Raw genomic sequence first — 983 nt, forward strand, 5'->3', positions numbered from 1 at the left:
GGCCGGGGCCGCTGCTCCCAGGACCTCGGCCCCGCGGAGCTCGCCTGGACGCGCCCGTCGCCAGGCTCGGGTGGGTGACGCTCCCGCGTGGATCTCCGATCCCTGAGTCCTGGGGTGAGCCTGGGGGGCACGCTCCTCCCCCTCTGCGCTGCGGGGCTCCGGTTCCTTGGCGGGGCTGGGTTCCCCACTTCTGTCTCCACAGAGTCTCTACGCACCCGGAAGGGCGGGTGGGTGGGACGCATGTGTTTGGGGGCTGGGGGTGGGTCCCAGTTTAGCCCAACCAAGGAGAGAAAGTAAGGCTCCATTTCTTACCCTTTCCCCAAGAGGGCACACACACCTCACTCAACTTGACGCCTAGAGCAGCCGCCCGGAGGCCTGGCGTTGCAAATAGGCCACACTGGGCTCCTGCCGCCCCACGCTCGGACTCGGCTCCCGGGGGTGGGGGCAAGGGCGGGCGGGCGGTGGTTGCGCCGCTATCTGCTTGGCTTCGGGATGCTTGCCTCCAGGGTCCCAGGCATCCAAGCCATTCGCCTGCCCCTTACCCTGGTGAGGGAGGCCTTGCGCCCTACTGGAGCCCAGGGCGACAGCATCCTCCTCGGTCTTCTCGCTTTCTCCTCCTCCCGGCTGCTCCCGGGGAAAAGGGGGGACTCGTGGACCAGCCGAGCGGAGGTGCCCGGGGAAGGGGCTGTCAGGTCTGCAGAAGGGCGCTGAGCGTCTCCGCAGGAGGCCAGGATCTGCTCGGCGGGCTATGGCAGAGGGGAATCAGGACCACCTTTTCCCCCCTTCCCCCGGCCTCGAGCCCCCTCCCCTCCCCTCCCCTCTCCCGCCCTCCCCCGGAGGAGGAAGCCCAGCCTGCATTTGCCGGCGAGGCCGGTCTAGCCGGCGCCTGGCCCAGCCTAGACCCCCGCAGCCGGGCTCTCCGCCTCAGGCCAAGCGCCGCAGCCTCTCTCCAGCCGCGCTCCCTTCCCCCTTCCTTCCCGTGG

Source organism: Cnephaeus nilssonii (genome assembly GCF_951640355.1).
Source record: "Cnephaeus nilssonii genome assembly, chromosome: 1".
Classification (NCBI taxonomy): domain Eukaryota; kingdom Metazoa; phylum Chordata; class Mammalia; order Chiroptera; family Vespertilionidae; genus Cnephaeus; species Cnephaeus nilssonii.